Raw genomic sequence first — 18,814 nt, 5'->3', positions numbered from 1 at the left:
TTCCTGATTCCACCGACGTTAGTTCTTGATTCCACCGACGTTAGTTCCTGATTCCACCGACGTTAGTTCCTGATTCCACCGACGTTAGTTCCTGATTCCACCAACGTTAGTTCCTGATTCCACCGACGTTAGTTCCTGATTCCACCGACGTTAGTTCCTGATTCCACCGACAAATACATATGAAAGTATGGACACAGACACACACACACACAGATACATAAACATACACACAAACGCAAGCAAGGACACACGCACGCACATACAAACACATACAAAGGCTTGCATAAAGACCCAAGTAGAGATCCACATCTGTAACAGACACATCTGTAAAAGACCTAAAGTGGCTCTATAGTTCCAGCTCTCCATCTCCCCGCTGTCTTTACCGCTCTGTCTTTACATGTACCTGTATCTCTGTCTTTACATATACCTGTATCTCTGTCTTTACATGTACCTGTATCTCTGTCTTTACATGTACCTGTATCTCTGTCTTTACATGTACCTGTATCTCTGTCTTTACATATACCTGTATCTCCGTCTTTACATATACCTGTATCTCTGTCTTTACATGTACCTGTATCTCTGTCTTTACATGTACCTGTATCTCTGTCTTTACATATACCTGTATCTCTGTCTTTACATGTACCTGTATCTCTGTCTTTACATATACCTGTATCTCTGTCTTTACATATACCTGTATCTCTGTCTTTACATGTACCTGTATCTCTGTCTTTACATGTACCTGTATCTCTGTCTTTACATATACCTGTATCTCTGTCTTTACATATACCTGTATCTCTGTCTTTACATATACCTGTATCTCTGTCTTTACACGTACCTGTGTTTACATACACCTTAGCAAAATATATTTGAACTCAGTTTTTCACAATTCCTGACATTTAATCCTAGTAAAAATTCCCTGTCTTAGGTCAGTTAGGATCCCCACTTTATTTTAAGAATGTGAAATGTCAGAATAATAGTAGAGAGAATTATTTATTTCAGCTTTCATTTCTTTCATTACATTCCCAGTGGGTCAAAAGTTTGCATACACTCAATTAGTATTTGGTAGCATTGTCTTTAAATTGTTTAACTTGGTCTAACGTTTTGGATAGCCTTCCACAAGCTTCCCACAATAAGTTGGGTGAATTTTGGCCCATTCCTCCTGACAGAGCTGGTGTAACTGAGTCAGGTTTGTAGGCCTCCTTGCTCGCACAAGCTTTTTCAGTTCTGCCCACAAATTTTCTATAGGATTGAGGTCAGGGCTTTGTGATGGCCACTCCAATACCTTGACTTTGTTGTCCTTAAGCCAATTTGCCACAACTTTGGAGGTATGCTTGGGGTCATTATCTATTTGGAAGACCCATTTGCGACCAAGCTTTAAATTAATCACTGATGTCTGGAGATGTTGCTTCAAAATATCCACATAATTTCCCTCTTCATGATGCCATCTATTTTGTGAAGTGCAACAGTCCCTCTTGCAGCAAAGCACCCCCACAACATGATGCTGCCACCCCCGTGCTTCACGGTTGGGATGGTGTTCTTCGGCTTACAAGCCTCCCCCTTTTTCCTCCAAACATAACGATGGTCATTATGGCCAAACAGTTCTATTTTCGTTTCATCAGACCAGAGGTAATTTCTCCAAAAGTACGATCTTTGTCCCCATGTGCAGTTGCAAACCGTAGACTGGCTTTTTTTATGGCTGTTTTGGAGCGGTGGCTTCTTCCTTGCTGAGAGGCCTTTCAGGTTATGTTGATATAGGACTCGTTTTACTGTGGATATAGATACTTTTGTACCTGTTTCCTCCAGCATCTTCACAAGGTCCTTTGCTGTTGTTCTGGGATTGATTTGCACTCTTTGCACCAAAGTACGTTCATCTCTAGGAGACAGAACGTGTCTCCTTCCTGAGCGGTATGACGGCTGCGTGGTCTCATGGTGTTTATACTTGCGTACTATTGTTTGTACAGATGAACGTGGTACCTTCAGGCGTTTGGAAATTGCTCCCAAGGATGAACCAGACTTGTGGAGGTCTACAATTTTTTCTGAGGTCTTGGCTGATTTCTTTAGATTTTCCCATGATGTCAAGCAAAGAGGCACTGAGTTTGAAGGTAGGCCTTGAAATACATCCACAAGTGCACCTCCAATTGACTCAAATTATGTCAATTAGCCTATCAGAAGCTTCTAAAGCCATGACATCATTTTCTGGAATTTTCCAAGCTGTTTAAAGGCACAGTCAACTTAGTGTATGTAAACTTCTGACCCACTGGAATTGTGATACAGTGAATTATAAGTGAACGAATATGTCTGTAATCAATTGTTGGAAAATGACTTGTGTCACGCAGAAAGTCCTAACCGACTTGCCAAAACTATAGTTTGTTAACAAGAAATGTGTGCAGTGGTTGAAAAATTAGTTTTAATGACTCCAACCTAAGTGTATGTAAACTTCCCACTTCAACTGTATACCTGTATCTCTGTGTGTCCCAAATGGCACCCTGTCCCTCTATAGGGCACTATCTTTGACCAGGGCTCTGTTAGTGCCCTATAAAGGGAATACAGTGCCATTTGAGATGCATACAATTCTTTCCAATTTCTTCCCCACTGGCCCTCTAATGTCCTTTCTTTGTCTCCACGAAGTGTCTGTCTCTCTCTGTGTGTGTGTGTGTGTGTGTGTGTGTGTGTGTGTGTGTGTGTGTGTGTGTGTGTGTGTGTGTGTGTGTTTTTATGTCACTTTATAGTTAACTTTTCTCACTATCGAGTAGCAATATGGTAAAAAAATGAGGAGCAAAACATTTCCCCCTCTATTGTATTGTATTATATTGTATTGTGTTGTATTGTATGGTATTATATTGTATTCTATTGTATTCTATTGTCTTATATTGTATTGTATTGTATTGTATTGTATTTTATATTGGTGATGTTTCATCCAAAAGACGTCTCACATCAATCAACAGAGCACTGCTCCAATGTTAAATCTAATCTGTCCCAAAGATATGGATCGGTCCAACACACATTCACATACAGTCCCTATAGATCACTGTGTAAATAGATTATATATGAATTATCTATACATCAAGTACATTACAACCCTGTCTAACGGTAAACTGAACTGACTAAAAGCAGACTGTATGGAGACAGTGGTGGGGCAGGGGAAGAGGAAGAGAGAGTGGAGGAGAAGAGAAAGAGGGACAGTAGTGGAGAAGAGGAAGAGGAAGAGAAACAGTGGAGGAGAAGAGGAAGTGGAAGAGAGACAGTGGAGGAGAAGAGGAAGAGAGACAGTGGAGGAGAAGAGGAAGAGGAAGAGAGAGTGGAGGAGAAGAGGAAGAGGGACAGTAGTGGAGAAGAGGAAGAGAGATAGCGGAGGAGAAGAGGAAGAGGAAGAGAGACAGTGGAGGAGAAGAGGAAGAGGAAGAGAGACAGTGGAGGAGAAGAGGAAGAGGAAAAGAGACAGTGGAGGAGAAGATGAAGAGGAAGAGAGACAGTGGAGGAGAAGAGGAAGAGTGAGAGAGACAGTGGAGGAGAAGAGGAAGAGGAAGAGAGACAGTGGAGGAGAAGAGGAAGAGGAAGAGAGACAGTGGAGGAGAAGAGGAAGAGGAAGAGAGACAGTGGAGGAGAAGAGGAAGAGGAAGAGAGACAGTGGAGGAGAAGAGGAAGCGGGACAGTGGAGGAGAAGAGGAAGAGAGACAGTGGAGGAGAAGAGGAAGAGGGACAGTGGAGGAGAAGAGGAAGAGGAAGAGAGACAGTGGAGGAGAAGAGGAAGAGGGACAGTGGAGGAGAATAGGAAGGGGAAGAGGGACAGTAGTGGAGAAGAGGAAATGCGATCGTTATTGATAGTAATTAGGGCCGGAAGCTCTTTCCTCACCGTGTGACCTGACCAGGAACAGTTCTAAGCACTAGTTATTATAGAATATAACGGTCGGGTCATGTGGTCAGAAAAAAGGCAGCAACAGGAAATATGTATGATCATATTGAGTGTCAGTGAACTGTAATATTTCACATACAGTTGAAGTCGGAAGTTTACATGCACTGAGGGTGGAGTCATTAAAACTCGTTTTTCAACCACTCCACAATTTTCTGGTTAACAAACTATAGTTTTGGCAAGTCAGTTAGGACATCTACTTTGTGCATGACACAAGTCATTTTTCCAACAATTGTTTACAGACAGATTATTTCACTTATAATTCACTGTATCACAATTCCAGTGGGTCAGAAGTTTACATACACTAAGTTGACTGTGCCTTTAAACAGCTTGAAAAATTCCTGAAAATTATGTCATGGCTTTCAAGCTTCTGATAGGCTAATTGACATTGTTTGAGTACATTTGCGGTGTACCTGTGGATGTATTTCAAGGACTACCTTCAAACTCAGTGCCTCTTTGTTTGACATCATGGGAAAATCTAAAGAAATCAGCCAAGACCTCAGAAAAAATTGTAGACCTCCACAAGTCTGGTTCATCCTTGGGAGCAATTTCCAAACGCCTGAAGGTACCACGTTCATCTGTACAAACAATAGTACGCAAGTATAAACACCATGGGACCACGCAGCCGTCATACCGTTCAGGAAGGAGATGCGTTCTGTCTCCTAGAGATGAACGTACTTTGGTGCAAAGAGTGCAAATCAATCCCAGAACAACAGCAAAGGACCTTGTGAAGTTGCTGGAGGAAACAGGTACAAAAGTATCTATATCCACAGTAAAAAGAGTCCTATATCAACATAACCTGAAAGGCCTCTCAGCAAGGAAGAAGCCACCGCTTCAAAACTGCCATAAAAAAAAGCCAGACTACGGATTGCAACTGCACATGGGGACAAAGATTGTACTTTTTGGAGAAATGTCCTCTGGTCTGATGAAACAAAAATAGAACTGTTTGGCCATAATGACCATTGTGATGTTTGGAGGAAAAAGGGGGAGGCTTGCAAGTCGAAGAACACCATTCCCAACCGTGAAGCACGGGGGTGGCAGCATCATGTTGTGGGGGTGCTTTGCTACAGGAGGGACTGGTGCACTTCAAAAAAAAGATGACTTCACGAGGAAGAAAATTATGTGGATATATTGAAGCAACATCTCAAGACATCAGTCAGGAAGTTAAAGCTTGGTCGCAAATGGGTATTCCAAATGGACAATGACCCCAAGCATACTTCCAAAGTTGTGGCAAAACGGCTTAAGGACAACAAAGCCCTGACCTCAATCCTATGGCAAATTTGTGGGCAGAACTGAGGAACGCTTGTGCGAGCAAGGAGGCCTACAAACCTGACTCAGTTACACCAGCTCTGTCAGGAGGAATTGGCCAAAATTCACCCAACTTATTGTGGGAAGCTTGTGGAAGGCTACCTGAAATGTTTGACCCAAGTTAAACAATGTAAAGGCAATGCTACCAAATAATAATTGAGTGTATGTAAACTTCTGATCCACGGGGAATGTGATGAAAGAAATAAAAGCTGAAAGTCATTCTCTCTACTATTATTCTGACATTTCACATTCTTAAAGTAAATTGGTGATCCTAACTGTTATAAGGTGCTTCCCAAAACGGCAACAGATTACCGTTATAGTACACTGTTTTAGGGTCTCTGGGCAAAACTAGTGTACTATATAGGGAATAGTGTGTAACTTGTGATGCTGACATACTGTAGGTTTCTGGATAAATGCACTGATCTAGGTTTAAAAACTGGGCGGACGGAGAGACAGGGCTAGGTACACATCGCTATACCCCACGCGTAAAGAAAGATGTACGGTAGGCTGTAGTATTTGGCCCCGTCTGAGATGTACGGTAGGCTGTAGTATTTGGCTCTGTCTGATATGTACGGTAGGCTGCAGTATTTGGCTCTCTCTGAGATGTACAGTAGGCTGTAGTATTTGTCTCCGTCTGAGATGTATGGTAGGCTGTAGTATTTGGCTCCGTCTGAGATGTACGGTAGGCTGTAGTATTTGTCTCCGTCTGAGATGTACGGTAGGCTGTAGTATTTGGCTCTGTCTGAGATGTATGGTAGGCTGTAGTATTTGGCCCCGTCTGAGATGTACGGTAGGCTGTAGTATTTGTCTCCGTCTGAGATGTACGGTAGGCTGTAGTATTTGGCTCTGTCTGAGATGTAAGGTAGGCTGTAGTATTTGGCTCTGTCTGATATGTACGGTAGGCTGCAGTATTTGGCTCCGTCTGAGATGTAAGGTAGGCTGTAGTATTTGGCTCCGTCTGAGATGTAAGGTAGGCTGTAGTATTTGGCTCTGTCTGATATGTACGGTAGGCTGCAGTATTTGGCTCTCTCTGAGATGTACAGTAGGCTGTAGTATTTGGCTCCGTCTGAGATGTACGGTAGGCTGTAGTATTTGGCTCTGTCTGAGATGTATGGTAGGCTGTAGTATTTGGCTCTGTCTGAGATGTAAGGTAGGCTGTAGTATTTGGCTCTGTCTGATATGTACGGTAGGCTGCAGTATTTGGCTCCGTCTGAGATGTAAGGTAGGCTGTAGTATTTGGCTCCGTCTGAGATGTAAGGTAGGCTGTAGTATTTGGCTCCGTCTGAGATGTAAGGTAGGCTGTAGTATTTGGCTCCGTCTGAGATGTACGGTAGGCTGTAGTATTTGGCTTCGTCTGAGATGTACGGTAGGCTGTAGTATTTGGCTCTGTCTGATATGTACGGTAGGCTGCAGTATTTGGCTCCGTCTGAGATGTACGGTAGGCTGTAGTATTTGTCTCCGTCTGAGATGTACGGTAGGCTGTAGTATTTGTCTCTGTCTGAGATGTACAGTAGGCTGTAGTATTTGGCTCCGTCTGAGATGTACGGTAGGCTGTAGTATTTGGCTCTGTCTGATATGTACGGTAGGCTGCAGTATTTGGCTCTCTCTGAGATGTACAGTAGGCTGTAGTATTTGTCTCCGTCTGAGATGTATGGTAGGCTGTAGTATTTGGCTCCGTCTGAGATGTACGGTAGGCTGTAGTATTTGTCTCCGTCTGAGATGTACGGTAGGCTGTAGTATTTGGCTCTGTCTGAGATGTATGGTAGGCTGTAGTATTTGGCCCCGTCTGAGATGTACGGTAGGCTGTAGTATTTGTCTCCGTCTGAGATGTACGGTAGGCTGTAGTATTTGGCTCTGTCTGAGATGTAAGGTAGGCTGTAGTATTTGGCTCTGTCTGATATGTACGGTAGGCTGCAGTATTTGGCTCCGTCTGAGATGTAAGGTAGGCTGTAGTATTTGGCTCCGTCTGAGATGTAAGGTAGGCTGTAGTATTTGGCTCTGTCTGATATGTACGGTAGGCTGCAGTATTTGGCTCTCTCTGAGATGTACAGTAGGCTGTAGTATTTGGCTCCGTCTGAGATGTACGGTAGGCTGTAGTATTTGTCTCCGTCTGAGATGTACGGTAGGCTGTAGTATTTGGCTCCGTCTGAGATGTATGGTAGGCTGTAGTATTTGGCTCTGTCTGAGATGTACGGTAGGCTGTAGTATTTGGCTCCGTCTGAGATGTATGGTAGGCTGTAGTATTTGGCTCCGTCTGAGATGTACGGTAGGCTGTAGTATTTGGCTCCGTCTGAGATGTACGGTAGGCTGTAGTATTTGGCTCCGTCTGAGATGTACGGTAGGCTGTAGTATTTGGCTCCGTCTGAGATGTATGGTAGGCTGTAGTATTTGGCTCCGTCTGAGATGTACGGTAGGCTGTAGTATTTGGCTCCGTCTGAGATGTATGGTAGGCTGTAGTATTTGGCTCCGTCTGAGATGTACGGTAGGCTGTAGTATTTGGGTCCGTCTGAGATGTACGGTAGGCTGTAGTATTTGGCTCCGTCTGAGATGTACGGTAGGCTGTAGTATTTGGCTCCGTCTGAGATGTACGGTAGGCTGTAGTATTTGGCTCCGTCTGAGATGTACGGTAGGCTGTAGTATTTGGCTCCGTCTGAGATGTACGGTAGGCTGTAGTATTTGGCTCCGTCTGAGATGTACGGTAGGCTGTAGTATTTGGCTCCGTCTGAGATGTACGGTAGGCTGTAGTATTTGGCTCCGTCTGAGATGTACGGTAGGCTGTAGTATTTGGCTCCGTCTGAGATGTACGGTAGGCTGTAGTATTTGGCTCCGTCTGAGATGTACGGTAGGCTGTAGTATTTGGCTCCGTCTGAGATGTACGGTAGGCTGTAGTATTTGGCTCCGTCTGAGATGTACGGTAGGCTGTAGTATTTGGCTCCGTCTGAGATGTACGGTAGGCTGTAGTATTTGGCTCCGTCTGAGATGTACGGTAGGCTGTAGTATTTGGCTCTGTCTGAGATGTACGGTAGGCTGTAGTATTTGGCTCCGTCTGAGATGTATGGTAGGCTGTAGTATTTGTCTCCTTCTGAGATGTACGGTAGGCTGTAGTATTTGTCTCTGTCTGAGATGTACGGTAGGCTGTAGTATTTGGCCCCGTCTGAGATGTACGGTAGGCTGTAGTATTTGTCTCCGTCTGAGATGTACGGTAGGCTGTAGTATTTGTCTCCGTCTGAGATGTATGGTAGGCTGTAGTATTTGGCTCCGTCTGAGATGTATGGTAGGCTGTAGTATTTGGGTCCGTCTGAGATGTATGGTAGGCTGTAGTATTTGGCTCCGTCTGAGATGTACGGTAGGCTGTAGTATTTGGCTCCGTCTGAGATGTACGGTAGGCTGTAGTATTTGGCTCCGTCTGAGATGTACGGTAGGCTGTAGTATTTGGCTCCGTCTGAGATGTACGGTAGGCTGTAGTATTTGGCTCCGTCTGAGATGTACGGTAGGCTGTAGTATTTGGCTCCGTCTGAGATGTACGGTAGGCTGTAGTATTTGGCTCCGTCTGAGATGTACGGTAGGCTGTAGTATTTGGCTCCGTCTGAGATGTACGGTAGGCTGTAGTATTTGGCTCCGTCTGAGATGTACGGTAGGCTGTAGTATTTGGCTCCGTCTGAGATGTACGGTAGGCTGTAGTATTTGGCTCCGTCTGAGATGTACGGTAGGCTGTAGTATTTGGCTCCGTCTGAGATGTACGGTAGGCTGTAGTATTTGGCTCCGTCTGAGATGTACGGTAGGCTGTAGTATTTGGCTCTGTCTGAGATGTACGGTAGGCTGTAGTATTTGGCTCCGTCTGAGATGTATGGTAGGCTGTAGTATTTGTCTCCTTCTGAGATGTACGGTAGGCTGTAGTATTTGTCTCTGTCTGAGATGTACGGTAGGCTGTAGTATTTGGCCCCGTCTGAGATGTACGGTAGACTGTAGTATTTGTCTCCGTCTGAGATGTACGGTAGGCTGTAGTATTTGTCTCCGTCTGAGATGTACGGTAGGCTGTAGTATTTGTCTCTGTCTGAGATGTACGGTAGGCTGTAGTATTTGTCTCTGTCTGAGATGTACGGTAGGCTGCAGTATTTGTCTCTGTCTGAAACATGCTCTGATGTTCTGAAGTCTCTGGCTGTCTGACTGCAGTATAGGCAGACAGCGGTTCGGGGAAAACATTTTTTTTTTCTTTCCCATCAATATTTATGAGAAAACAGCACCTCCGTCACTCAAACCCAGAGAGAAAGTATGCACCCTAAATGGCACCATATTCCCTATGTAGTGCTAAACTTATTAACGGCACCATATGGTCCCTGGTCAAAATAAGTGCACTAAATAGGGGATAGAGAACCATTTAGGACACAACCAAAGACAGAGAGAAAGTTACAATAAAATATATATATCCTGTCTGTGTGTCAGTCCCAATGGGATCCTGCTTCTGAGGACACACCTGTGAATATCAACACCAGGGACAACTGTCAGATTGGATAGACACTGTTTTGGTTCACTGTTGGTTTAGCTTTAAAGTTGTATTTCCCTGTTTCCAGGGTTAAGTTTAGCTTATTAGGATCCCTGTTAGCTACTGCACATGAGGCAGCTACTCTTCCTGGGGTCCACATAAAACATAAAAATACATGACAAAGTACAGAACCTTTATAGACAAGGACATTACATTCTAAATTTAAAAAATATATATATGAGTTATATATTGGAAAGGCACCAAGAGACAACAAAAATATGATTTTTTAATTTTAATTTTTAGTTCACCTTTATTTAACCAGGTAGGCCAGTTGAGAACAAGTTCTCATTTACAACTGCGACCTGGCCAAGATAAAGCAAAGCAGTGCGACACATACAACAACACAGAGTTACACATAAACAAACGTACAGTCAATAACACAATAGAAAAATCTATGTACAGTGTGTGCAAATGTAGAAGAGTAGGAAGGTAAGGCAATAAATAGGCCATAAAGGTGAAAATAATTCCAATTTAGCATTAACACTGGAGTGAAAGATGTGCAGATGATGATCTGCAAGTAGAGATACTGGGGTGCAAAAGAGCAAGAAGATAAATAACAATATGGGGATGAGGTAGTTGGGTGGGCTATTTATAGATGGGCTGTGTACAGGTACAGTGATCGGTAAGCTGCTCTGACAGCTGATGCTTAAAGTTAGAGAGGGAGATATAAGACTCCAGCTTCAGTGATTTGAAGACTATTCATTCATATATATATTAATATTGTTATATCCAGTACAGTTCAATTAGATCTTTAGAAAGACAAGATGCTCTGTGATACAATATGTTTTTATTTGTTTGTTTTTTAAGCAAAACTTGCTTTTTGCCTGAATAACCGGATGACATGGCTCTATACATAACCTGAATAACCTCTGGTAACAGAGCCTTCCATGATGACATGACTCTATACATAACCTGAATAACCTCATTCCATGATGACATGGCTCTATACATAACCTGAATAACCTCATTCCATGATGACATGGCTCTATACATAACTGAGTAACCTCATTCCATGATGACATGGCTCTATACATAACCTGAATAAGCTCTGGTAACAGATCATTCCATGATGACATGGCTCTATACATAACCTGAATAACCTCATTCCATGATGACATGGCTCTATACATAACTGAGTAACCTCTGGTAACAGAGGTTACTCAGAGGTTACCCATGATGACATGATGACATGGCTCGATACATAACCTGAATAACCTCATTCCATGATGACATGGCTCGATACATAACCTGAATAACCTCATTCCATGATGACATGGCTCTATACATAACCTGAATAACCTCATTCCATGATGACATGGCTCTATACATAACCTGAATAACCTCATCCCATGATGACATGGCTCTATACATAACCTGAATAACCTCATCCCATGATGACATGGCTCTATACATAACCTGAATAACCTCATTCCATGATGACATGGCTCTATACATAACCTGAATAAGCTCTGGTAACAGATCATTCCATGATGACATGGCTCTATACATAACCTGAATAACCTCATTCCATGATGACATGGCTCTATACATAACTGAGTAACCTCATTCCATGATGACATGGCTCTATACATAACCTGAATAAGCTCTGGTAACAGATCATTCCATGATGACATGGCTCTATACATAACCTGAATAACCTCATTCCATGATGACATGGCTCTATACATAACTGAGTAACCTCTGGTAACAGAGCATTCCATGATGACATGGCTCGATACATAACTGAGTAACCTCTGGTAACAGAGCATTCCATGATGACATGGCTCGATACATAACCTGAATAACCTCATTCCATGATGACATGGCTCGATACATAACCTGAATAACCTCTGGTAACAGAGCCTTCCATGATGACATGGCTCGATACATAACCTGAATAACCTCATTCCATGATGACATGGCTCGATACATAACCTGAATAACCTCATCCCATGATGACATGGCTCGATACATAACCTGAATAACCTCATCCCATGATGACATGGCTCGATACATAACCTGAATAACCTCATCCCATGATGACATGGCTCGATACATAACCTGAATAACCTCATTCCATGATGACATGGCTCGATACATAACCTGAATAACCTCATTCCATGATGACATGGCTCTATACATAACCTGAATAACCTCTGGTAACAGAGCCTTCCATGATGACATGGCTCTATACATAACCTGAATAACCTCTGGTAACAGAGCCTTCCATGATGACATGGCTCTATACATAACCAGAATAACTTCTGGTAACAGAGCCTTCCATGATGACATGGCTCTATACATAACCTGAATAACCTCTGGTAACAGAGCCTTCCATGATGACATGGCTCTATACATAACCTGAATAACTTCTGGTAGCAGAGCATTCCATGATGACATGGCTCTATACATAACCTGAATAACCTCATTCCATGATGACATGGCTCGATACATAACCTGAATAACCTCATCCCATGATGACATGGCTCTATACATAACCTGAATAACCTCATTCCATGATGACATGGCTCGATACATAACCTGAATAACCTCATTCCATGATGACATGGCTCGATACATAACCTGGATAACCTCATTCCATGATGACATGGCTCGATACATAACTGAGTAACCTCATTCCATGATGACATGGCTCGATACATAACCTGAATAACCTCATTCCATGATGACATGGCTCGATACATAACCTGAATAACCTCATTCCATGATGACATGGCTCGATACATAACCTGAATAACCTCATTCCATGATGACATGGCTCGATACATAACCTGAATAACCTCATTCCATGATGACATGGCTCGATACATAACCTGAATAACCTCATCCCATGATGACATGGCTCGATACATAACCTGAATAACCTCATCCCATGATGACATGGCTCGATACATAACCTGAATAACCTCATTCCATGATGACATGGCTCGATACATAACCTGAATAACCTCATTCAGTGATGACATGGCTCTATACATAACCTGAATAACCTCTGGTAACAGAGCCTTCCATGATGACATGGCTCTATACATAACCTGAATAACCTCTGGTAACAGAGCCTTCCATGATGACATGGCTCTATACATAACCAGAATAACTTCTGGTAACAGAGCCTTCCATGATGACATGGCTCTATACATAACCTGAATAACCTCTGGTAACAGAGCCTTCCATGATGACATGGCTCTATACATAACCTGAATAACTTCTGGTAGCAGAGCATTCCATGATGACATGGCTCTATACATAACCTGAATAACTTCTGGTAGCAGAGCATTCCATGATGACATGGCTCTATACATAACCTGAATAACCTCATTCCATGATGACATGGCTCGATACATAACCTGAATAACCTCATCCCATGATGACATGGCTCTATACATAACCTGAATAACCTCATTCCATGATGACATGGCTCGATACATAACCTGAATAACCTCATTCCATGATGACATGGCTCTACTGTGCGTCTGGTGGGGTTGGAAGTGTACGCAAATAGATTATACAAGTGGTTAGAAGAGAAGTAGACAATTTCACCTCAACCGTCAACCAGGAAAGACTGTCATGCATGTTGTTGATGTTGGTTGTGTGTGTGCAGTTAAGGGCAAGGCGTGCTGCTCTGTTAAGGGCAAGGCGTGCTGCTCAGTTAAGGGCAAGGCGTGCTGCTCTGTTAAGGGCAAGGCGTGCTGCTCAGTTAAGGGCAAGGTGTGCTGCTCTGTTAAGGGCAAGGTGTGCTGCTCAGTTAAGGGCAAGGCGTGCTGCTCTGTTAAGGGCAAGGCGTGCTGCTCTGTTAAGGGCAAGGCGTGCTGCTCTGTTAAGGGCAAGGCGTGCTGCTCTGTTAAGGGCAAGGCGTGCTGCTCTGTTAAGGGCAAGGCGTGCTGCTCTGTTTTGAGCCAGCTGCAGCTTTGCTAGGTCATTCTTTACTGCACCTGACCATATTACCAGACAGTAATCAAAACGGGACAAGACCAAATCCTGAACAACTAGTACAGCTGATCTTTGTGTAAAAAACCCACAGAACATATTTTCATAAGGTGTTTCGATGATGTTTCATAAGGTGTTTCGAGGTGTTAAGATGATGTGACAGCCATTAGGGATGGTCTTTGAAGCAACACGTCCCTTCATACAGCACACATCAATCTCTTGACTATAGAAGTAAATATACAGGGCATTCAGAAAGTATTTAGACCCCGTGACTTTTTCCACATTTTGTTATTCTAAAATGGATTAAATTGTTTTTCCCTCTAATAAATCTACACACAATAACCCATAATGACAAAGGAAAAGAAAGGTTAGAAATGTTTGCAAATGTATAAAAAAAAAAAATACAACTGAAATATCACATTTACTTAAGTATTCAGACCTTTTACTCAGTACTTTGTTGAAGCACCTTTGGCAGCGATTACAGCCTTGAGTCTTCTTGGGTATGACGCTACCAGCTTGGCACACCTGTATTTGGAGGTTTCTCCCATTATTCTCTGCAGATCCTCTCAAGCTCTGTCAGGTTGGACGGGGAGTGTAGCTGCACAGCTATTTTCAGGTCTCTCCAGAGATGTTTGATCGGGTTCAAGTCCGGGCTCTGGCTGGGCCACTCAAGGACATTCAGAGACTTGTCCCGAAGCCACTCCTGCATTGTCTTAGCTGTGTGCTTAGTGATGTTGTCCTGTTGGAAGGTGAACCTTCGCCCCAGTCTGAAGTCCTGAGGGCTCTGGAGCAGGTTTTCTCCCAGTCCCTGCCTCGGAAAAATATCCCCACAGCATGATGCTGCCACCACTATGCTTCACCGTAGGGATGGTGCCAGGTTTCCTCCAGATGTGACGCTTAGCATTCATGCCAAAGAGTTTAATATTGGTATCATCAGACCAGAGAATCTTGTTTCTCATGTTCTGAGAGTCCTTTAGGTGCCTTTTGGCAAACTCCAAGCGGGCTGTTATGTGCCTTTTACTGAGGAGTGGCTTCCATCTGGCCACTCTACCATAAAGGCTTGATTGGTGGAGTGCTGTAGAGATGGTTGTCCTTCTGGAAGTTTCTCCCATCTCTACAGAGGAACTCTAGAGCTCTGTCAGAGTGACCATCAGGTTCTATATAGCTAGGTGTCATCATCTAAAATAACCATCATTTATAAGACAGTTCTTATTTGAATAATGGTGGTATGACCCATCTATGTGAAGCTAGCCACCATAAGGATTAGCCACAATAGTGGACTTTGCGGTTAGCCTGTAAGATAAAAGTTTGTCCTTGACAGTGATGCAAATGAATACAAATAGTAGAATCATGCCATAATTGAATAGATTATGCTAAACGAAGTTGGAATGTTGTTAAATAAAATCAACAAAAGACAAAAATGTGGTAATTTGACTATAATCTGGATGTATTATACTTCAGAATTGCATTGTGGGTGTACTTAATTCACTGCACAGCCTTACCTATGGATTGTGGATCATTGACATGGGCTATCAGTCTACTCAGTGACACCCACAGAACATTAGCATCGTAGCTCTTATTGCGGGACTCTGTAACAACTGTGATTTGAGCCACATGTATTGTCAACTTGTGTGTATTGAACAGTATCCCTGAGGAAACCAATACTGCGTGGATGTTTTGGAGTCTGATAACTCTGAGGACGTTGGGAAAAAATATCTTGGGTATTGAGTAGACTGATACCCCATTTCATTGTTCCCCAATCCTTAGGTAAAACTGTACAGTGCAATATGAATGTCAATACACACAATAGGCTGACTGGGGAGGTGATTTCACACAGTCACAGTCCCGCGATAAGAGCTACAACGCTAATATTTGTGTAAACTCTTCACAGTTGTGTTCTGTGGGTGTCACCGAGTAGACTGATACCCCATTTGATAACTTCACATTCCAACCTTGTTTAACATTATCTTGTCTAAATATGACATGATTCCACCAATTGCAACCTTCTGTATCACTTTCAAAGAGGTACTTTTATTTTGAAGGCAAACCGCAAATTCCACTATTGTGTCTAATCCTAATTGTGGCTAGCCTCACAACACATAACCCGGTCAGGTCGAGACTCACTAATCAGATGAAGCTAGCTGGCTGCTTATAACGTTAGCTTTGGGCAACAGAGTTAATGAATTGAAGTTCAATTTCAACAGGCGAACAACAAGTTCGGCTACCTAGCTAATACTTACTCACAAGGATTCCGAAACCGAGTCCTATATCGACATAACCTAAACTATAGCCTACTGTAGCAAAACGAATTTCCCGTTAGAATAATCAAATCCTCTTACTGCATGATTATTTTACTCCTGAGACGAAACTGGTCAAATGTCTATCCTGTCTATCCTATCTATACTGTCTATCCTAACTAACCTGTCTATCCTGCCTAACCTGTCTATCCTGTCTATACTGGCGGATCCTGTCTATCCTGCCTATCCTGTCTATCCTGTATATCCTGTCTATCCTGCCTATCCTCTCTATCCTGCCTATCCTGCCTATCCTGTCTATCCTGTCTATCCTGCCTATCCTGTCTATCCTGTCTATCCTGCCTATCCTGTCTATCCTGTCTATCCTGCCTAACCTGTCTATCCTGTCTATACTGGCGGATCCTGTCTATACTGGCGGATCCTGTCTATCCTGCCTATCCTGGCTGATCCCAGGACTTTCTGGGATGTTTCCCAGTACAGTATAGGACTTCCCTGTAATATGCTGTGACATGGACTCCCGAGTGGCCCAGCGGTCTAAAGGCACTACATCTCAGTGCTAGAGGTGTCACTACAGACACACTGGTTCAATTCCAGGCTGTATCACAACCGGCTGTGATTGGAAGTCCCATAGGGCGGTGCGCATTTGGCCCAGCGTCGCCCGGGTTCGGCCGGGTTAGGCAGTCAGTGTAAATAAAAATATTCTTAACTGACTTGCCCAGTTAAATACAGGTTCAATTAAAAAAAATAAAGAATTTAAAAAAACATAGCTTAAGTATTGAGACAAATTGTCTTGTCTATCCTGACTGTACTTTCACTGTACCATGACTATGGTCCCGTACCATGGGTGTTTTTTACCGTACTGGATGACTGGAACAAGTCAATTACTGTAGTTTCCCTGTACTGTGCTTGATGACTGGAACAAGTAAATTACCGTAGTTTCCCTGTACCGTGCTGGATAACTGGAACAAGTCAATTACTGTAGTTTCCCTGTACTGTGCTTGATAACTGGAACAAGTAAATTACCGTAGTTTCCCTGTACCGTGCTGGATAACTGGAACAAGTCAATTACTGTAGTTTCCCTGTACTGTGCTTGATAACTGGAACAAGTCAATTACTGTAGTTTCCCTGTACTGTGCTTGATGACTGGAACAAGTAAATTACCGTAGTTTCCCTGTACTGTGCTTGATGACTGGAACAAGTAAATTACTGTAGTTTCCCTGTACCGTGCTTGATAACTGGAACAAGTCAATTACTGTAGTTTCCCTGTACTGTGCTTGATGACTGGAACAAGTAAATTACTGTAGTTTCCCAGTACCGTGCTTGATGACTGGAACAAGTAAATTACTGTAGTTTCCCTGTACCGTGCTTGATGACTGGAACAAGTAAATTACTGTAGCTTCCCTGTACCGTGCTTGATGACTGGAACAAGTCAATTACTGTAGTTTCCCTGTACCGTGCTTGATGACTGGAACAAGTAAATTACTGTAGTTTCCCTGTACCGTGCTTGATGACTGGAACAAGTAAATTACTGTAGTTTCCCTGTACCGTGCTTGATGACTGGAACAAGTAAATTACTGTAGTTTCCCTGTACCGTGCTTGATGACTGGAACAAGTCAATTACTGTAGTTTCCCTGTACCGTGCTTGATGACTGGAACAAGTAAATTACTGTAGTTTCCCTGTACCGTGCTTGATGACTGGAACAAGTAAATTACTGTAGTTTCCCTGTACCGTGCTTGATAACAGGAACACGTATATGACTGTAGTTTCCCAGTACCGAGCCGGGTACTGGACATAGTATATGGCTGTAGTTTCCCAGTACCGAGCCGGGTACTGGACATAGTATATGACTGTAGTTTCCCAGTACCGAGCCGGGTACTGGACATAGTATATGACTGTAGTTTCCCAGTACCGAGCCGGGTACTGGACAAGTATATGACTGTAGTTTCCCAGTACCGAGCCAGGTACTGGACATAGTATATGACTGTAGTTTCCCAGTACCGAGCCAGGTACTGGACATAGTAAAACAAGTGTTCCCCTAAGAAGTAATAGAGATTATCTTGTCGGTCCTGACTGATGATTTCACTGAGGTGATTCTCAGTACAAGACTGGCCTTTCCCAGTAGTCTGCCAGGTAACTGTTCACTGGACACTGTAAATCTAGAACTAGTTATAAATCAGAACCTCTGCAGTCAGACAGAGTAGAACACAGGGACAGCAAGAGGGATCAATCAGATAGGGAGGGATGGAGCGATGGAGGGAGGAGAGTGAGAGAGTGATGAAACGGAAGGGGAAAAGAAGAGTAATAAGGAAGGCAGAGATGAATGAGTAAATAATATGCCTCTGTTTTTCACACCTCTCTCCTCCCTCTCTCCTCCCCTCCACACCTCTCTCCTCCCTCTCCCCTCTCCTCCATCATCTTTCTCCTCCATCCCTCTCCCCTTTCTTCTCTTCACACCTCTCTCCTCTACTTAACACCACTTCCCTCTCCTTAACACCCCTTCTCTCTCTCCTGCTTCGTCTCCTCAGAGAAAGTCAACATACTGACTCAAATCCAGCCACTTTAACGATGGAAAAATTGATGGAAAAATGTATCACTAGCCACTTTAAACAATGCCACTTCATATAACGTTTACATACCCTACATTACTCATCTCATATATATATACTGTACTCTATACCATCTACTGCATATTGCCTATGCCATTCTGTACCATCACTCATTCATATATTTTTATGTACATATTCTTCATTCCTTTACACTTGTGTGTATAAGGTAGTTCTTGTGAAATTGATAGGTTAGATTACTCGTTGGTTATTACTGCATTGTCGGAACTAGAAGCACAAGCATTT

General features: G+C 43.1%; 1 protein-coding gene across 5 annotated transcripts in view; it reads right to left on the bottom strand.

Annotated features, from left to right (window-relative positions):
* Positions 1-18,814, bottom strand: part of dock3 (dedicator of cytokinesis 3) — a 414,918-nt gene that overhangs the window by 221,876 nt on the left and 174,228 nt on the right. The gene's annotated exons all lie outside the window — the stretch shown is intronic.

The sequence above is a fragment of the Salvelinus alpinus genome, chromosome 12, assembly GCF_045679555.1.
Source record: "Salvelinus alpinus chromosome 12, SLU_Salpinus.1, whole genome shotgun sequence".
Lineage (NCBI taxonomy): Eukaryota > Metazoa > Chordata > Actinopteri > Salmoniformes > Salmonidae > Salvelinus > Salvelinus alpinus.
This window is presented reverse-complemented; position numbering and strand designations above follow the sequence as displayed.